We start from the raw sequence: 21,747 nt of genomic DNA, 5'->3' as shown, positions 1-21,747 counted from the left end.
GTGGTCGGAGGAGGTCTCCAAGGCTCTCCTATCTATCAAATCACACTTCGCTAACACTCCCATTTTACATCATCCCGATGTAGATAAACCATTTATTATGGAGGTGGATGCCTCATCCGTCGGTGCTGGAGCAGTCCTGTTCCAAAAGGATACTCAAGGTTGGAAGCATCCTTGCTTCTTCTTTTCTAAGACCTTCTCAACGGCGGAGAGGAACTATTCCATCGGGAACAGGGATTTGGCAGCAATGAAGCTGGCCTTTTAGAAGTGGAGACACCTTCTGGAGGGGGCTCGCTATCCCTTCCAAGCGTACACCGACCACAAAAATTTGGTTTATTTGAAAATTGCCCAGCGGCTAAACTCTTGCCAGGCTAGATGGTCCTTGTTCTTTTCCCAGTTCCACTTCACCCTCCACTTTCTTTCCAGGGAGAAAATCATTCATGTTGACGCTCTCTCTTACTTCGTACTATCATCATCATCATCATCATCATCAGAGGAGCTTCGGCTAATTGTCCCTTCTGAGAGCCTGAGAACTGTGGCCCTGGTTTCATTAAAGTCTGTGCCCCAGGCAAGACTTTTGTACCACCTAATATGCAACTGGAGGTTCTCTCTTGGGCTCACTCATCCAGGGTGGGAGGACATTTTGGGACCAAGAGAACATCTGAGCTTCTGGTGAGGACGTACTGGTGGCCGCATATGGCCCGTGACGTCGGAGACTATATTTGGGCATGTGCCTCCTGTGCCAAGAATTTGTCTCCTCGGCAACTGCCTGCTGGGCTACTTTACCCCCTGCCGGTGGCTGACAGGCAATGGGAAATGGTCGGGATCGACTTTGTGGTGGATTAACTCAAGTCTCGTAGCTGCACCGTTATCTGGGTAGTCACCGACCATTTTTCCAAAATGGTGCACTTGGTACCTTCTGCATGGGCCTTGGTGGCGTTGTTCATTAAGCACGTCTTTCGCCTACATGGGATGCCTGACAAAATTGTCAGTGACCGGGGTCCCCAGTTCACGTCTCGATTCTGGAAAGAGCTTTGTCGCCTACTCAGAATTGAGCTGAATCTCTCTTCAGCTTACCATCCCAAGATGAACGGGTTTATAGAAAGGGCTAACCAGACCCTGATCACATAACTGCAACATTTTGTTTCATCCAGGCAGGATGACTGGGTAGCCTTGCTACTGTGGGCAGAATTTGTGCTGAACAACTCCATAGCCAATTCTACTGGACAGACCCCTTTCCTCCTTAACTACGGCCAGCATCCACGTTTCCCTGTTCCCATGACCGTGTCGTCCACTGATTCTAGGGTGGCAGACTGCGAGGTGGAGGCAAGTGACATTTGGGACCACACACAGGATGCCATCCAGGCCTCAAAGGAGAGATTGAGGGTCTCCACTGATGCACATCCACGCCCCGCTCCGACCTTTGCTCCTGGCGACTTATTGTGGCTTTCCGCCCATAACATCAGGCTGCGAGTTAAGTCCACTAAATTTGCGCCTCCCTACATAGGCCCCTTCAAGATCCTGGAACAGGTCAATCCTGTGGTTTATCGTCTGGCCCTTCCTCCATGCCTAGGTATCACCTACAACTTTCAGGTGTTTCTCCTAAAACCCGTTCACATGTACCGGTTTTCCAAGTCATCTGCTGGGACAACGGGTTCATCCACGAACGATTATGAGGTGAATGCTATCATGGGGTGCAAGGTTGTACATGGCAAAAAGTACTATCTGGTGGATTAGAATGGTCATGGCCCAGAGGACAGGACCTGGGAATCTATTGAGCACATTCATGCTCCTCAGCTCATTGCAGCTTTTGAGCATAGCAAGGTGCAAGGAGGGGGCCCTAGGAGGGGGGTAATGTTAGGTGTTGAGTTCCCGCCACTGCACAGGGGGTATCTCAAGCCATGTCCTCTGCAGTTTCCCATTTTTCTTCAGCTGCAGAGGTTCCTGCTCAGCAGAGACATCGGTCCCAGCGTCTTGCTCAAGCTAATGCTATGCATCTGGTTGCTGCTGCTGCCCCAGGTTCAGCAATAGCATCCAGCACTAGTCAGCTTCGAGCAGGCACTCCCGGCACTAAGTGCTGCTTTTCTCCATCTGAGCATGCCCGTTAGATGACCGCTCATTGGTGGTTGGAGGTCACATGCTCCAGTCCTCAAGCAGCTCGGATTGGGTCATCAGCAAGGTCCTGGAAGGCTGTGGTTATAAATGAATCTCACTGCCGCACAGCCATGCGCTAGTATAGACCATGTAGATTGAGTGTTGTATGCACGTATGAATGTCTCTGGTGAATAACTCATTATGAAACCCCTACCCTTGGTACGCATGTGTTGTTCAGCCTTGTCAGTTACTGCCTAGGCTGATAGTTCAGGTAGGAGGCAGAGTCAGGGCTTAGCATCAGCGCCAAGTAGTGGCTTGCCTGTATGCCACTGTGCACTTTGTCTGCACTCCACAGTAGTCAGCATCGATTAGTGGCGTTCGCAGGTGCAATGCCAAGCACTTAGTGGGTCTAGAGGGACTCTAACCTTGTGTCTTTGGGGCAGAGTCCGGTGACTGTACACTAGCGCTCACTTTGCCAAGCTCTGTGAGCTTTAACAGGCTATGGCATTTATATTCCGCGGTAGTGCAGTTCTGCGAATCAACAGAGTCCGCCTCTGTACACATCAGGTGACGTTAACTCGCGTGGGTTCATCCATTGTACTGCCATATAGCATCTGCCATTGCTAGGCAGCAGGTAACATCTCTGCACAGTGGACCCCGAGCTTCGAACACACCTTATTACTACCTTCTTATTATTTGTTGCGTTCTACCACCCCTAACAGTGCCACACCGAATGCACCCTAACATGCGTTTTGCCGCTGTCAGCCTCGTTTTCTCAAGGGGAGATGTCATGTAAGTCTCTTGCAGGACATTACGTATCCATGGATGCCGGTCACGTGAAAAGCACGTGACCCAGCCCATCTCCGGCTGTGTGGGTATGGCGCATGGGGTGTCGCCACCCTGACTAAACCCATGTGACCCAGATGCATCCAGCCGCACACACGAGTGAGCACACAAAGAGCTCTCTGTCGCATGTCAGCGGGACAATACCAGATGATGGGAGGCAGCCATGACCAACCAACAGACGCACGCGCACCACAGCAATGAAGGGTACAAGTAAAAGAAATTTTCATATGTCACACAAATCTATGAATAAAGTAAAAGACATCTATAAACAAGAACAAATCCAATAACATGTGGGATAATATGCAGTCCATAATCCAGAATTAAAAAAAATCATTGTTGATTAATATTCTTCCGGACAACTTCTGTTACGGTGCAAATCCTCATAGGGAGACATCATGCATTCAAAGTGGATGACAGCGTCAGGAGTGAAACATATGGTAAATTCAAAGGTCCCACAGGAGATTATGCATAAGAGATCAAAACTTGATAAGACAAAAAATACCAAAATAAAAAGCAAAAAACAAAAACCACACACACATAACGGTAAACATACAAATGAAGAGGCAATAATCCCAGGGCTACAATCAATAATATCATCTTCATCATAAAAAGGGGGCAAAATTCAAGTAGTCACTTAGGCCTGCATTTTTCATTGTCCCCAATGTTGCAATCCGTATTAACTCTTGCTGTACTAGAAGTTTCCCCCCTAATTCCCGTATGTACCACATCAATTCCCCTGAACCAAAACTCCATAGGATCACAGTTGTGGACATCCTAAAATGTTTAAGAAGTGTCTAAGATTGGACACATCTCCCACTGTCCTGGCTGCGCCAATGTCCCGCACATGTTCCCATATTCGTAACCTCAGTTCGCGTGATGTTAAACCTATATAAATTAAAGGGCAACTACATGTTGCATAGCAAATAACATTACTCATATTGCAAGAAATATATTCCCTAATTTCATACTCTTTTTTTATCAGCTGAAATGAAGGAAAAGCTGCGAAGGACATTGGCGCAAGCCACACAGTAGCTGTATTTAAAACAGCCTCTAACTGGTTTTGTTGAGCCAAAAGGGTTTATTTTGGATGCTACATAGTGACTTTTTATTAACAAATCCTTAAGATTTTTGGATCCGCAGGGGGTCATAAGTGGTCGGTCTGTAAGAAAAGGTCCAAGTGAGGGTTCAGTACTCAAAATGGGCCAGTGTCTGGCTAAAATTGTCCTCATACTCTCCCACTCATGGTTGAATACTGAGATGAAACATATAGTTTCATCTTCCTTCTCTCTTTGGGCCTTATGATACAGCAAAAGGTCTTGAGATGTTGATTTAGCTTTATTATATCCTCTTTTCACACTTCTCTTACTGTAACCACATTGCCTAAATCTTTCCCTAAGGTCCAAAGCCTGTGCCTCAAAAACTTTTGGTTCGTTGAGCATATCCACCTCTTCCTCAAGAACTCTCCGACCGGGATGGCCCAATCGTGGCTTAGCTGTGTGCCGATTTGGCATGCGAAAGAGCATTCACTGATGTTGCCTTGCGAAAGACATCAGTCTGGATGAGTGACAAAGTATCCACCTCCAGGCTGATGTCCAAGAAGTCTGATCTCAATTACAGCCAATTCTGCATTGAAAAAGTCAAATGATGCTCCTTCCCTTCCCAGCTCTGCTGTGCACCCAAACCAAGGCTTACCCCCCACATATGGGGTATCAGCATACTCAAGACAAATTGCACAACCAGTTTTAGGTCCAATTTCTCTTGCTACCCTTGGGAAAATTAAAACTTGAGGGCAAGAAGATTTTTGTGAAAAAATATGATTTTTTATTTTTACAGCTCTACGTTATAAACTTCTGTGAAGCACTTGGGGTTCAAAGTGCTCACCACACATCTAGATAAGTTCCTTAGGGGGTCTTGTCTCCAAAATGGTGTCACTTGTTGGGGCTTTCCACTGTTTAGGCACATCAGGGGCTCTCCAAATGCGACATTTTGTTCGATCTCAATTCCAGCCAATTCTTCGTTGAAAAGGTCAAACGGCGCTCCTTCTGAGCTCTGCTGTGCACCCAAATAGTGGTTTATTCCCACATATGCGGTATTGTCATATTCAAGAGAAATAGCACAACAAATTTTGTGGTTCATTTTCTCTTCTTACACTTATGAAAATAACAAAAATTAGTACTGAAGTAAAATTTTTGTGAAAAAAGTTAAATGTTCATTTTTTCCTTTCACATTGCTTCAGTTCCTGTGAAGCACGTAAATGGTTAATAAACTTCTTGAATGTGGTTTTTATCAGCATGAGGGTGCAGTTTTTAGAATATTGTCACTTTTGGGTATTTTCTGCCACATAGACCCCTCAAAGTGACTTCAAATTTGAGTTGGTCCCTAAAAATAATGGTTTTGTAAATTTTGTTGTAAAAATGAGAAATTGCTGGTCAACTTTTAACCCTTATAACTTCCTAACAAAAACACTTTTTGTTTCCAAATTGTGCTGATATAAAGTAAACATGTGGGAAATGTTATTTATTAACTATTTTGGGTGACGTATCTCTCCGACTTAAGAGGATAAAAATTAAAAGTTTGAAAATTGTGAAATTTTAAAAATTTTCGCCATATTTCCTTTTTTTCATAAATGAATCAAAGAAATTTTACCACTAACATCAAGTACAATATGTTACGAAAAAATATTCTCAGAATCAGCGGGATCCATTAAAGCGTTCCAGAGTTATAACCTCATAAATTGACAGTGGTCAGAATTGTAAAAATTGGCCTGGTCATTAAGCTGCAAATTGGCTATATAACTAAGGGGTTAAATCCACCTCACGAGCCAGTGTCATTATAGTGTTGTTAACACTCTTTCTCTAGGGGCTCATGTGATATTGGTACATCATGTGAGCTCAGAGCACAATCAGCGCTGGTGTCACTGTCCCCGCCTTCAGATATGCAAGCCATCATCAGGAAGTGAGAGCTGCGGCTGGTCTCTCACTTCCTGTTAATTACTTATACATCTAAAGGAGGGGACAGTGACACCAGTGGTAAATTGGCGCGGGGCTAAAATGACGTATCAATCTCCGTAAACCTCAGGAGAGCTAGTGCTGACGCTGCTGAAAGGGCGCAGGTATGGGAGATTGGTTATAAGCTTTTTTTTTGATGGGGCCAAACATGAGTATTGAAAGCAGGTTGTCTAAGTAGTGAGCAACAACACCTTTAAGAACAGAGGATTTTTAATAAGAGGTAAATTGCAAAGTTGGCTATTTTCACAAGTACTTTACAATATAACCCATTTATGAACTTGAGAAAAACACTTTAAGAATCACTCTCACGGAACAAAGTTTGATTTTATAATAAAAAGAAGATCACATCTTCATGTCCAGTGGCAATAGATGAAGATCATAGGGAAAGAAACTTCTGTGATTAACGGAAATCCTGAGCAGTAAACCTAATCTATGATGTCCAAACACTATAATGTGCTATATGAAAACAAGCTTGCCTTTTCTGTCCACCATAACCTATGATTTGTATAGATCAACAGACTATTGCTCTTCCAAACCAAAGAAAAAAACAATATCTGCATATACCTCGCAGTAAGTGATTAATGGAATAGCAATAGTACAAGTAAATAAGATAAGGTACTTGGTTAATATTATTTTGATCCAAAAAGCGTAAACGTCATCCCCCTGACATGGTGTACCCAATCAGGACAGCCTCATATTCTAGTATTAAAACCTTAGCTGACCTCAATATAGATGGGGCAGAGCAGGACCCAAGCTTGACTATTCAGACACCTGCCCATGAGAGGCTATATAGTTGAAATGTCCAGCTCAAAAAGGGGGGCGCAATGCCATTGTTTATAAAAAGTACAAGAAACTACAGCAAAACCAAAGAAATGAGCCAAAGCATAGGTTGGTATGCATGCAATATGTAGAAGCACATTCACACTGTGACCATTTACAGTCTCCTGACCTCAGTATCACTCTGGGGAGATCTCAAGCACACAGTTCATGCTAGACAGCCCAGGAATTTACAGGACCTAGAAGCTGTTTGCCAAGAAGAGTGGGCAGCTTTTCCATCTGAGAAAATAAAGAACCTCATCCACAACTACCACAAAAGACTTCAAACTGTCATTCATGCTAGCTTGGGGAATGCATGGTATTAAGAAATGGGGTATGTGAACTTTTGATCAAGATCATTTGGATGTTTTGAGTTGTCATTATGACTTAAAAAGAGAAAACACAGTAGTTTGAAAATACATGGCTTCACTCAACCACTAACCATGAGTGGAGAAAAAGTTTTGGTGTTATCATTCATATTGTCTGAAAAAAAGGCCAAGAAAGGAAAAATTCTTCCAGGGTATGTAAACTTTTGAGCACAATTGTACACTGTAGTAAGTAAAGAAGTAAATAGTAATAGTACATGTAAATGACATAAGGAACTTAGTTGACACTATTTTAACCCCTTCAACACCTTGGGTTTTTCTGTTTTTGAGTTTCCATTTTTTGTTCCCTTTCTTTCCAGAACCATAACATTTTTATTTTTCCATCAATATGCCCAAGTGAGGGCTTGTTTTTTTGTGGGATGAGTTGTACTTTTGAACGACAACATTGGTTTTATCATATAGTGTACTGAAAAGCAGAAAAAAAATTCTAAATGCTAAAACTGACCTGCCTTTATGATTCTCCAGGTGATTTTGAGTTCGTAGATACCAAAATCATGTAGGTTGTTTTTTATTTAAGTGGTGAAAAAAATCCAAAGTTTGTACAAAAAAAAAAATTGTTGCTATTTTCCGAGACCTGTAGTGTCTCTATTTTTCATGATCTGGGCCTGAGTAAGAGCTTCTTATTTTTTTGCATGCTGAGCTGACGTTTTCATTGATACTATTTTGGTGTGGATATAATCTTCTGATCGCTGTTATTACATTTTAATGCAATGTTGCAGTTACCAAAAAAATTAGTTCTGGCACCTTTTTTTCTCGTTTCACCGTTTACTGATTGGATTAATTAATTTATATATTGATAGATCAGTCGATTCTTAATGCAGCATGCTCAAATATGTGTATTTAAAATGTTTTATTGTTTTATTTTCAATGGGGCGAATGGGGGTGATTACTTTTAGTTTTTAAATTTCTTTAATATTTTTAGAAACTTTTTTTTATTTTTTACTAGCTTAAATAGTTTCCATGAGAAACTAGAAGCTGCGATCATCCGATCACCTGTGCTACACATAGCAGGGCTGCAGCCCTGCTCTCTGTGTCAGAAATGCTAACTTGCTATGAGCGATGGCCACTTGGCGGCGCCCATAGAAATCTGGCAATGACCACCACTTGGTTCTCCAGCACACCATGGGTTGTCATGCCAATCTATTGGCAACCCGCGGTCATGTGACACGGGCGCCAATGGGGGGGTTTGTGATGCTCTTCCGATGCGATCATGTTAAATGCTGCTGTCAAATATTGACAGTGGCATTTAACATGCTAACAGCAGCGAGTGGATCGTGATTCAATACATGTCTTCTTAGGGGCACATGTCAGCTGATGAAATCAGCTGACATATGCCGGAAAAGTTGCGGGTACATCGCCGGAGCCCGCAGCAAACAGGGGGAGGCGTCAAAGGTTGTACAGGGATAAATAAAAAGAAGTGTTAGGCTATGGGCCCATGCAGCATTTTAAAACGCACAATGAAAACTGGACTCCTTCCCAGAAATCGCGCGTTTTTTTCCATGCGATTTCACCGCGATTTTACAGCGATTCTGTTCGCGATTTTGCTGCAATTTTCTCAAGCACTTTCCAAGCGATTTGAAGCATCGCTTGGAAAGTGATTGACAGGTTGGTCACACTCGTCAAACATAGTGTTTGACAAGTGTGACCAGCTTTTTACTATTGAGGTCGCCTATGCGGCATCAAGAGTAAAAGATAAAATGTTAAAAATGATAAAAAAATAAAAAATCGGGGTATATTTACCTTCCGACGTCACACGCTGCCATCCTGGGCCTCAGCGTTCCCAGCGATGCCATGCAAGACCTGTGATGACGTTGGTCTCGCGTTACTATAGCGATCTTGCGAGACCACTAGAGTCACGCGAGACTACGTCATCACAGGACCTTGCCGCAAGGCATTACTGGGAACGCTGAGGCCCGGGAATGCAGCGCGGGATGTCGGAAGGTAAATATACCCCGATTTTTTATTTTTTATTCTCTTTTTTACAGGGGTATGGTACCCAGGGCCTGGAGGACAGTCTCCTATCCTCCACACCGTGGGTACCATCCGCACATGAGACACGTAACTTCCCGCCTGGTGGGCATAGCCACAGGCGGGAAGTAAGCAATTCTCATGCGTTCCTATGGGTGCGGAATCGCGGCAAATCTTTGCGATTCCGCACAAAAGAATGATCATGCTGTGATTTTTTCCGCGATGCGATTCCGCCGCGAAAAAAAAGCGCAGCATTAGCACAGCATGTGCGGAATGCCATAGGAATGCATGGGGTGCGTCATGTACAAGATTTTTAAACATTTTCGCAGCATTTTCACTCTGAAAATCGCGGCAAAAACGCTTAAAAATCACATTGTGGTCACACAGCCTAAAAGTCATTCCACTTTGACAAGGTGTACCCAATCAGGATGGTCCTATCCTCTAGTATTATAACCTCATCTTGTGTCACCTGACCTCACTACAGATATAAATTGATCTTCCAATATGTCAGATCAGTTCCGACTACTATTCTCCCGAATGTTGCCTACTGAAAATGTTGGGATGTCCAAACCTTTTTGTTTTGTCTCCCTATTCCCATGAAATAGACATGCAGAGTTGGTCTAGCCAACTGTGTATATTTTGGTGGAGGATGCGGGCAGATAGCTGTAGGTCAAACCCTTTTTTATCTAATATTTATTATGAGTATGTCTAGATAATATCAGTGTTGTAAAAGTAATAGATAATAATACAAAATGCTTCAAGAAATTAGTTTATATTGAACATATACATATACATATTCTCTGGGGAGTTAAATGTCTACGACAGAGTTGTGTATGAAAAAGAGAAGTGCTGTAGGACACGCTACTGCATCATCAGTTTGTTCTGGTAATTTCTCAATTACCTGTACATCATTATAACTGCACACACTCTAAGCAGCAGGCAATTTAATTATTGGTGCCTGTAGCACAGGGAGATAAAGGGATCTGTTCAAGATCATAAGGAGCCTGACACTTGGATTTCAAATCAAATTCACTTACTTCAAAGGCTCTGATGCTACAAGTGATATTACCGCTGCTCGGGGTTGTAGACAAAACACAGAGTAAATTGCTTTTGCTGCCACCTGGTATAAATGTTTACTTCACTCCAAACCTGGCAGAAGAGAGAAGAAATTGTCAAATTTCAAATTACACTGCTCCTGTTTATTGAAATATAGGTACTACCGGCTTAATGATGGAAATTGTTTCTGCTGGCAAGTTTAGATGTTATTTTAGTCTATGGAATATCAGATTAAGTCTCTAGAAAAAATGACCAGAAAAAAATGATTAAAAGAAAGTGAACAAACTCTAATTTCTATAAAATGTATATATTCTTTAATTGTGCTGGCAACAAATGCAACGTGTTATTATGTCAATAAAAAGCTACATTTTAAATTACACCAAGGTGTGAATCATGCAATTAAATTCTCTCACAACTGTGACGGTTACCATATTGTTTACTGTACCGCATTTGGCATTTGTTCCATTTATAGGGAACCTGACATGTGCCAAAACACTATTAGCCTACAAATATGGGATTAATCTGCAGGGTATTCGTGTTCTAAAACCATGCCCCACTGACAGCCTGACTACTGGGAGACAATGCGGGTGGGCTCTCGTTGGGTTGTTACACATGACACGTGAGCCTGGCACCAAATCAGCGCTGTTGTCACTGTCTCCGCCTTTGGACAAATTGAACATCAAGGGGAGGTGAGACAGCAGCCACAGCCTTAACTTCCTCTTGATGTTCGATTTTTCTGAAGGCAGGGATAGTGACGCCAGTTCTGACTGAGTGCCAGTCTCACGTGTAACCATAACAACCACGCGAAAACCCCGGGAATGTGGGTTCCGACACCACTGGAATAGCACCAGCAAAGGAGGTGAGTATAAGCTTTTTTATTTTATGGGGGCCAAGCTTGTGCTATGAGATGGTATTGTCAAAGTAGTGGACAACTTCTTTAAATCTGTTTACTTGGAAATTTGTATTGTTCCCTATGATTGATAGGTTTGTCTTTTAAAGGTATGTTCTCATTATATCATGCTAACTCTATAACCAATGATGATCATAACACCAGAGGTCTTATCAACCAGACTCATGTGGATATTTTAAAGTTTCTCTATGATAAAAAAATTATATTTTAGGAAATGAATAGTACTGATATCTTTTTAGTTTATTTTTCATTTGCTCAGAAATGCACTAGAAAGTTCACAGAATAGAAAAAAATGTTAATTCTGTATTGACATATTCCCGTTTTTGCAATAGCTTCCTTTTCCTTTTTCAAAGATTTTTCAGTAAATTATTTTAAGCCCCCCACCCCTATACAGAACGTGTACATGTCCATATTTAAAAAGAACCTGTCAACAGGATTTAGCAATATTCAGTAAAGGCATTATCATAATGGTGCTTTTATACTGATTAAATTGATACCTTTGGTGAAGAAATCTGAAATCTGGTTCTTGTTTAATCTGCCTCTAAAATTTTCATCTAATGATATCTCTGTGCATGGGGCGGGACTGGAGGTAGGGTCTTCTTCTGCTCCTCCGCCCCACTGCCTGCCTCCTGTGTTTCTATGACATATAACTGATTACTAGTGACCTGCCTACTTTTTGAAATTCAATGCCACCACCATCATTGAGATGGGCAGTGCATGCACAGTGTGAATCCATGGCCAGTCTTCAAGTCTCCAAAAAATGGCGCAAGAGGTGGCGCATTCACAGATCGAAATCTCCTCTAAATGATGTCTTCATTACGGTTGTCTTTCACTGGGAAGTGCTGACCTGTGATGGTCCAGGAATTGACCACCATGGTACTAGATATGATAATCCACTAAATGTAATAGCTGCAAGGCATAATGGAGAGGTCGACGCATCAACACAAAATTACATTAACCCACTCTCTGAAGCTTCAGCAAAGTGGGAATTGGAGCCTTGGCAAGTTTTTATTTGCAAATCGCAAATTGAATTTCAAAATGTTTAAAATTTTGTGTAACCTCAAATTTCAGGAAAGTCAAATAAAACTTGATTCCTGAGAGGTTGATCCTCTAATCTATAATTATAGTCACATGAGATATTATGAATGTCTAATCTCTAGGTTATTTTTATACTTTTTGTAGGTTATTTTTAAATCATCATATAAGACGAAGCTTTCTGGTATGAAAACATATAAATTATTTTAAGCCCCCCACCCCTATACAGAACGTGTACATGTCCATATTTAAAAAGAACCTGTCAACAGGATTTAGCAATATTCAGTAAAGGCATTATCATAATGGTGCTTTTATACTGATTAAATTGATACCTTTGGTGAAGAAATCTGAAATCTGGTTCTTGTTTAATCTGCCTCTAAAATTTTCATCTAATGATATCTCTGTGCATGGGGCGGGACTGGAGGTAGGGTCTTCTTCTGCTCCTCCGCCCCACTGCCTGCCTCCTGTGTTTCTATGACATATAACTGATTACTAGTGACCTGCCTACTTTTTGAAATTCAATGCCACCACCATCATTGAGATGGGCAGTGCATGCACAGTGTGAATCCATGGCCAGTCTTCAAGTCTCCAAAAAATGGCGCAAGAGGTGGCGCATTCACAGATCGAAATCTCCTCTAAATGATGTCTTCATTACGGTTGTCTTTCACTGGGAAGTGCTGACCTGTGATGGTCCAGGAATTGACCACCATGGTACTAGATATGATAATCCACTAAATGTAATAGCTGCAAGGCATAATGGAGAGGTCGACGCATCAACACAAAATTACATTAACCCACTCTCTGAAGCTTCAGCAAAGTGGGAATTGGAGCCTTGGCAAGTTTTTATTTGCAAATCGCAAATTGAATTTCAAAATGTTTAAAATTTTGTGTAACCTCAAATTTCAGGAAAGTCAAATAAAACTTGATTCCTGAGAGGTTGATCCTCTAATCTATAATTATAGTCACATGAGATATTATGAATGTCTAATCTCTAGGTTATTTTTATACTTTTTGTAGGTTATTTTTAAATCATCATATAAGACGAAGCTTTCTGGTATGAAAACATATAAAGAGAAGGCGGCAGAATCCTTAGAGGGCAACTGTGGTCAACTCTTGACAATCTGGTAGACCTGCCGGATTGATACTGCAATATTGCTTTATTTTTCTGTGTGTCTAGCCTCTGTCCATTAGCTTTGGACTTTTTGCACCCTATAAGTGGACTAAAAGTCTTTTTGTTTTTTGGCTTCATGATAAGAATTGTAATCCAAAGCTCATCTGCTGTTGTGAGCTCCTGTTTGGACTGAACTGTTTAGAACTTGCATATTAGTTCTACTATTAAGTTCTTCATCTTCTAAAATAGTGAATCCTATGAAGAACATATACATACACTTATCAGCTACATTATTACAACCACTGACAGGTGAAGTGTGTAACATTAATTATTCCATGACAATGAAACCAGTTGAAACTGTTCTACAAGAGAAAATGAAAAAAATCATAGACAGAATGGGAGGAATAGGGCTAAGCCTCAGCAGAATGCAAAAAAAAACTTGCATATACTAATATATCACAGATTGAACATGAGTCAACAGTGTGATGCAGCAGCAAAAAAGTCAAACACAATTCTGGGTTGCATTAACAGAAGCATACAGTTTAGATCATGTGAAGTAATTATCCCCCTCTACTACTCTTTGGTCAGACCTCATCTGGAATACTGTGTACAGTTCTGGCCAACACATTTTACATAAGACATAGAAAAACTGGAGCAAGTTCAGAGAAGAGCTACCAGGATGGTGAGCGGACTGCAACTATGTTCCATGAAGAATGTTTAGAGGATTTTGGAATATGCAGCTTGCAAAAGAGAAGGCTAAGAGGTGACTTAATATCTGTCTCAAAAATTTCAAAAGGGCTGTCACACTAGAGGGATCAGTGTTGTGAATTCGCTTTCTGGCCTACCACTGGTTGCTAGCGAAGGTAGTGGAGCTGGTTATATTGACAGAGGGGTCGCAAGTTCTCTTTCCAGGCTCCCTCTGGTGGTTACTGGAGGTAATGAAGTTAATCTAATTAACAGAGGCCTGCCACCTGATAATGAGGAGGATGACTGGAAATCTGGAGTTTCTGACTGGATTTAAGACAGCCGACTCCCTCTATCCCTGCTGGTGATTTTTTCCTGCCTCCTGAGGTCTTAGTTTCCAGCTCAGTCCCAGCATTCTCAGCTAAGTGTTCTTTTGCTATTCTGTTCACATTTGATCTGATTTTGTCTATTTCAGTTATGTGTTTTCAGCCAGCCCCTGCTGGGGCTGTGCTGAATTACTATCCTTATGTTACTGCTTGTGCCAGTTTGTTTTTGTCCCTTATTAGATTGGCCTCTTTTAGCTCTGCTTTCAGAATATTCCAGAGTGCTGATATAGTGAGCAAAGTCTAGTGACTTCAGTATTTTTCTATCAGACATGTTGGGCATTTTTTGCAAGGTTTTTTTGCGTGATTGCAGACAGAGTCTTTCCTTTCCTGTCCTGTCTAGTTAGTGTGGGCCCCATCGTTTTCTGAGTCTATTTTCCTATCTGCGTTTGTGTTTTCATCTTGTCTCACCGACAATATATGTTTGGGGGCTATCAATTCCTTTGGGGTCTGCTCTGGGGCAGTTTAGATTTCCCCTTTCTTGCTTTAGGCTTAGTTAGCTCTCTGGCTGTGCCGAGGCGTCTAGGATCATCGTAGGTACGCTCCACGGCTACTGCTAGTTGTGTGGATAGGATCAGGGGCCTGCAATCCGCTTAGTTACCAACCTCTCTGATTTTCTGTGGCTTAGCTTGGTCTTGCTTTCCTCCTCGGTGACCCAATCATAACAGATCAACTTTAATCTCTTCTGCACAAGGAAAGACTAGAAGCAATGGGATGACACTGAATGGAGGAGAAACAGATTAGATATTAGAATTGACAGTGAGGGTCATCGATGAGTGAAGCAGGCTGCAACGAGAGGTGGTGAGTTCTCCTTCGATGTAGGACTTCAAACCAAGGCTGGACAGACATCTGTCTGGGATGATTTAGTGAATTCTCATTGAGCGGAGGGTTGTACATGATGACCCATACCATTGTATGATTCTATAATTCCATTATATATTGATGAAATTTCTTTGGGATGGATCCACAGTACCACACTGTTGAGAGTTCGACACCCGGAACCCTTATCTTCATCTTTGTTATGTCTAGACGTATGCTGTGTGCTAAACAGAACACCGTAACTCCTTCACACTTTGTAATGGCCACCTCAATGTACTGTAGATAAGACCCTAGTAACAATTATAGGTTATTAAAGTAATAGTAGGGGCCAACTCCTTTAATGTGAGGTAGACATTAGGAAGCAAGTGAACCATTAGTTTTTAAAGTTGACGTATTGGAAGTCAGAAAACTGGGTAAGTATAAGGCTCTGAGGACCTTGACAAATTCTGATTTAGATGATTGGATTAGCATATTTTATTTAAAAAATGACATGTTTAATAGGGTATTCCACATCTTTCTCAAATGGGCAAAAGAAGGAAAAACTGTCAACAGGGTCATGGGTGCCAAAGGCTCATTAAGATTCAGTGATGGTCATGACTGTGAAGGCTAGCCCGTGTGGTTCAATCAAACAAAAGAGCTACTGTAGCACAAATTTAAGAAAAAGTTACTGTTGACTGTGATAAAAAAATCTCATAGGTCTTGTGCAGTTCATTTCTGAACTAATCAGAGTAGATTTGGAGGCATGAAAAGTACCCATAGAATATTTGGCTGGCAGGTTTACTGTTATGACTGATCAGTTCCCACCAAGGACAACATTTTAAAGGAGTTTGCATGTTCTTTCTGTGTTTCCATGAATTTCTTCGGAGTTCTCCGGTTGTCTCCCACACTCCAAATATATACTAGTAGGAAATTTAGATTGTGAGCCCTATTGGGGACAGTGAAGATGATGTCTTTTTAGTGCTATGAAATATAATGGCGCTATATAAGTAAGTATAGTAAATAAATCAGTGTACTGCAGGACATCTTTAAAGATGTTATTCTAATAACTACACTTACCATCACCAAATAGGTGATAAATGTATGACTGTTTGAACCACCACCAAGCTTAAGAATAGGGGCTTCAAAGTTCCATGGGTCAATGAATTGATCATGCACATACATGACCACTGCACGTTTTACTTCTTAAGGAATGACAGAATGGTTATCTAAGCCTGTCCCATAAGAAATGTAGTGTAGTAGTTAGTTATGCATCATGCATGCAATCAGGGCTTTTACACTAGTCCCTAGGCTGAACGCAAAAGTTATGACATCACGGTTGCCTATTATTAGGCAGGGGAATACAGGATGCCAAACGGAGGATTGGTACTCATTTCTAGTTATGAAGTTAAATGTATCTACATTGGTCAGAAATACTGATATTCATAAACATAGACATGATAATTTTCTGCATGAGTTGTTCACAGTTATCAATATTTTTCAATATTCATAAGCAGATAACTACTTTTTTGGCAAATGCACTTCTGCAGTAAAGCTTAGCTATCTCTATAATCTTTATTCCTGCAAAATAGCAATTATTTTTTCTTGCACAGCGCCATTCCTGGTCATGGTCAAAAAGAACAGAGACATTTTGTTCTAGTGATTTTGTAGGACTTTCAGTTATTGGATCTTATTATATCTTATTATACTGACATATCTTTGGCTTCCCGTATGGAGGACACTGCAACAGCTATGTCGTGTTTAACACTATCGTACTTCTTTGGATAGTGTAAACTTTATTATTTTTGTTTTCATATTTGAAGAAAAATCATTTGCACTGCAAAATTAATTGCCTAACAAATATATTTTCATGCAGATGCATATTGATAATTCTTGATCTCCATCCTTGACTCCTCCTCTATATGTCAAGAATGTGTCATATCCTAAACGAATGCCATCTACAGTACGTGATGGCATTGTAATGCTAAATACATCCATACTTTTATTTCAGATCCCCCTCTGTTCTCATAATTGGTGAAGGTCCAAGTGGTTGGAGCCATAGTGATCATCCACCCTGGGACAAGATGATAAATGCTTACGTTTTCATAAGCAAAACTGCATCTTTATTATAGGAATATGGGTTTAAAATTATTATAAAATTGCAGGGAGTAGGTACTGTGCTTTCAGCTCTGCTGCCTCTCTTCTCGATTGTCACCTCCTGCCACCTGTTTTCTGTCAGTGATTGACAGGTCACTCTTTTTTCAGTGGCCTGCCTCTCCTTCCCGAGATCTAGTGCAAGGGCAACCCTACACGTTAGTGCAAGCAGCATCTTTCCCCAGAGTTGTGCAGTAAGATAGTGATGAAGTAGGCTATCAATGTCTCACGTGATCTCATGTGATCTACATATCTTGCACATTGCGCCAGACATAGACAAGCCTCTTCACTCCTGCCTCTCGTTCCCGTGCCGGACATCCTAGTGACAAAAACTGTCAGTATTTGGCCTGATCTACCTATTATGCAGATCATGCCAGACACTGACAGTCTTCTTCAACATGAATGAACTTACTGTGTATGTACTGCCCTGGGGAATGACGCTTGAAATAGACCTATAAATCAATGATTGAGGCAGGCAGTAGGTGGAGAGAATAGGGAAAAGAGGCAGCGGGCTTTAAATGTAGTGTCCTTTGCACTTGCGACTCATCAGCATAATAATTCAACAATATATTTCTCTAAAACATAAACTAAGACTTTTAAAATATAGGTACAGATGTAAGTAGCAGTTCAGCAACTTTATATAGATGTCATTAGAGTGTGGTATAATAATCTGATGACAGGTTCCCTTTAAATTGTTTGGCTTATTAAAACTATTGCAAGATAGGTGATAAAGGTATGAGCCCTGAAGGTCCCACTGATTAGACCTTCACCAATCATTAGAACAGAGGGGAATCTTATTTGTCTTGTCTGAATAGATGGGTGGTTACTTCTCGCTATCACTATCATTCCCATAGACTTAAAGCATACCCACAACCCCCCTACACCCCAATGTGATACACAGATTGAAGTAATACAATGACAATTCTTCCAACACGAACATACCGAAGACAAATACTGTAGGTATCCTGAAGTCATTTCTTGGCTAACAAAGCAGAATATATTGGTTTAGACTTAGAGCTCAAACGGTTCATCCTTAGGGATGTAGAAACTCAAGTGTAGTTATAATTCATCTACAGGTGTTATCAAATTATAACCAGATTAAGGATAGAAAACCCATATAAACTATTTAAGACATATAAGACATATACTAGTAAGCAATGGTAAGTAGAGGGTTAATATGCAAAAGGAAAATATGGACAATCGCAAAAATCATAAACATAGACACAGGAAAAAACAGGCGATCAAAAAAGTCCAGAAGACTAGATAAATTCAAAAGGTAAAAATTTGAATCTTTATTATAATACGACCAAGGTATAAGGAAAAGGAAAACAAGTCAAACATGACCATGGTAGCACGAGGGCGACCAAGTGGGGCATACACTGGGCTTATGGACAGTACAGGGGAAAACAGGTTGCTTATACATAATTATGCTGATAACATTAAAAATATAGCACCCATCCCCAGACCATACATGTTACATAAAGAACCCAACAGGATGTACTGATATGAAGATAACACTATACCATAATAACACATGAAAACATCTTTACCTGTTGGAATAATGAGTGAAGGCCCACCCAGGTATGACCCCCCCCCCAACGCACGTTTCGGCAAATGGCCTTTCTCAAGCAGAATATATTGGTTTATACTTAGAGCTCAAACGTTTCATCCTTAGGGATGTAGAAACTCAAGTGTAGTTATAATTCATCTACAGGTGTTATCAAATGCTAGACTGGTATACTTTGAGAAAGAAAAATTGCAGTGAGGGAGGGAAGTGGATTACATTTTATAAGGATGGGTGGTGGAAAGGGTAAAGTAACAGCTTGATTGGTTAAGACTAAAAGATGCATCCCAAGTACCCAGAGAAACCCAAGTGCCCAGCACCACTTCCTTTAAATGGTGCAAGCAGGACCCATGTTCTTTTAATGAGTGGTTGTTCCAGTTGTATCGGTGATGGAGTATATCACTTATCAGTCCTCTGATGAGTATCTTCATTATTTTAGCAAAAATGCCAGCCCAGGAGACTAGACAAGTATCAGTCCCCCTTTCACATAGATATCCTATGAATATTACATATGCCTGTACAGTATGTCTCCTAAATGTGATTCATGTATTATCTATAAAGGCTATAAAGGAGACTAGTAAATTAACTAAAGCCACTATTATTCATGAGCATATACCTTAATACAGAAAGTAGTACACTCTATGGACAAAAGTATTGGGACTCCAACTCAAGCTTTTATACCTCATTTAGATCCACAGTAATTAATATGGCATTGGTTCCACTTTGTACCTAAAACAGCTTTTGCTCGTCTAGGAAGGCTTAATTCGATATTTTGGAGTACATCTCTGGGAATGATTCATCAGACTCCCAGATAGAGAAGTGCAATTTGTCACCTCACCAAACACATTTCCCTTGTTTCAAAGTCCACAGGTGGGGTGTTTTATACTACTCCATTCCATGCTTTGCATTGTGCTTGGTGATGTAAGACTTGAATGCAGCTTCTTGGCCTTGGAAATCCATTCTAGGAAGCTCTTGATGTGCAGTATTTAAGAGAATGTTAATGTGTTAATGCCAAAGGTGGTTTGGACTCTGCAGCTATAGGGTCAGTAGGATGTTGACATCTTTTATGCACTATCACTTCAGCATTTGGTATCCCCGTGCTTTAGCTTCACAAGTCCTTCACTGCATGGCTGAGTTGCTTTGCTGCCTACGGATGATCTCTTTTAAGGGCAACATTGAGCCTCAGTAGTTAGTACTGCTGCCTTGTAGCAATGGGGTACTGGGTTTAAATCCCTCCAAGGACAATATCTGCAAGGAGTGTATATGGATTTCTTCGGGGTTCTCCATTTTCTTCCCACATGCCAAAGACATACTGATAGTGAATATAGATTTTGAACCCCAATAGGGACAGCGATGACAATATCTGTAAATCACTGTGGAATATGATGGTGGTATATAAGTACACAGAATAAATAATAATTCAATAACACAACTCACAGGATATGGCAAAATATTTAGCAGGGAAAAAATTTCATGGCTTGGTGCAATTGTAGCATGCTGGTACTAGTGAGTTCTTTAGCGCTAACAAATATTACTAAAGGCAGGCGGCATGGGAAGGGGCTGGATGAATACACCGGGAGCAATGGGACTGACGAAAAAAACGGGATTCAATAATTATAATATGTGTATCAAAACTTTGTCCATTTTAAGTAGCTACATACTCAAGTGCGAAACAACAGTATATCGTAGGAAGAACAACTTGCTTTTGTTATGAAAATGGCTTCCAAACAGGTGTTCGATAGAATAATCCATGGCAAAAACATATGGCACCCTCCTTACCTGGTAACAATTTCATCTGTTCGAAGTCTCCGAAGAACTGAGGATTGTGAACCATTAATGATGATCCAAACAGAACGCCCCTCTCTGGATTCCAAAAATAAACAGTATTCTAAACCTCTAATTACTTTTGTCTACAATTTGTAGACAAGTGTTTGCAGGTTCTCGAGAAAAAAGCTACAGTTAATTGGCTTTTCATTGTTTTGATAAATAATTCATGTTCTCCCTATGAAATTCAGCTAAATGAAGAGGGCTTAACATTTATTTTGGCAAAACCAAACATGTTTTTGTTGCTGGGGGTAAGAATAAAAGCCCACCATATGTTCTAACTGAAGGTACTAAACAAGAAAAGACTCAATTTAAAGGCATAAACAGTAGTTATTAAAATGGATTAGGCTTATTGACTGCTGGTGGAGGAAAATGGAGGTTTAGCATATGGAGTCAGATGAGTGCTGGTTTTCTTTTTTTTTCAATACTGATGCAAGGGCCGTAGATGAGAAGAGGCCACCAGCTGTATCAGTATATAGAGTCACAAAGGAGAAGAGGATTCTGGTCTTTCTGCTTTAGGCAAGAGATTGCCTTTGAGAGCAGCTGTCTACTTGAGACAATATCCTAGCTAAAAAAAAACAGCATTCGTTCTGTTGCTTAGTAGGGTTACTTTTTGGGAAAAATAAAATAAAAATTTGGAAATTCGCATAACATATGCATAAAAATAACTTAAAATCTAATCAGCTAATCCCAAAAATAAATTCTAATTAATAGAATAAATTGGGTCTTCAATTGAAAAATGAATACAAAAAAAAACATAAATACTGTAGAAACTTTTACATTCTTTTTAAAGTATGTACAAAATTAGGTAGAGGGGTAAAATTATGAATTTCCCACCTGGAAGAAAGTGGCTTAAATTCTATCCAATTACTTGCCATGACAACCAGCTAAACACAAAGGCCTGGAATGGAAGTAGAGTACTACCTCTATAATCATCACTGTATGTCCTTCAAATCATGGATATGCAGCACCACTATCCCCATCTACTTCAGGGCCATAAGCCTACACGGTAATTGCAGGCTTTCGAACACTCCACTTAAGTGCATCAATAATATAGTGAGTGCACGTGTTCTTTAATTCTGCACCTGTAAATGGAGGAGAAAAATAAAAGAAAAT

This window comes from Dendrobates tinctorius, unplaced genomic scaffold (assembly GCF_039654945.1).
Source record: "Dendrobates tinctorius isolate UK_male_01 unplaced genomic scaffold, ASM3965494v1 ptg000078l, whole genome shotgun sequence".
Lineage (NCBI taxonomy): Eukaryota > Metazoa > Chordata > Amphibia > Anura > Dendrobatidae > Dendrobates > Dendrobates tinctorius.
The sequence above is the reverse complement of the archived record's forward strand: the minus strand, read 5'-3'. Positions refer to the sequence as shown.